This window comes from Arachis ipaensis, chromosome B09 (assembly GCF_000816755.2).
Source record: "Arachis ipaensis cultivar K30076 chromosome B09, Araip1.1, whole genome shotgun sequence".
NCBI classification, from domain to species: Eukaryota; Viridiplantae; Streptophyta; class Magnoliopsida; order Fabales; family Fabaceae; genus Arachis; species Arachis ipaensis.
Genome location: NC_029793.2, coordinates 8,058,293 through 8,058,598, shown reverse-complemented (window position 1 = coordinate 8,058,598; position 306 = coordinate 8,058,293).

Genomic DNA, 306 nt, shown 5'->3' with positions numbered 1-306 from the left:
GTCTATCTATACCTCCATATATTCAAATCATACTACTTTCTCTTTTATCTTTTTATGATGCTTTTTTCAACCCTTTTTTGTGCTTACTTTATGGTCCAAAGGAGAATTACAAGGAGCCAGGATGTGTATAAAATAAGAACAAAAGTTAATTTCAACAACACTGATTCATCACTGCTACATAGTACATACATCACTATTTGTTTAGTGAATTCTAATATATATAGTTTAATATAATTATTTGAAAGAATGAATTTAATTTGATATCAGTGTAAATTGGTATATCAAAATTAAATTTATAATTATATT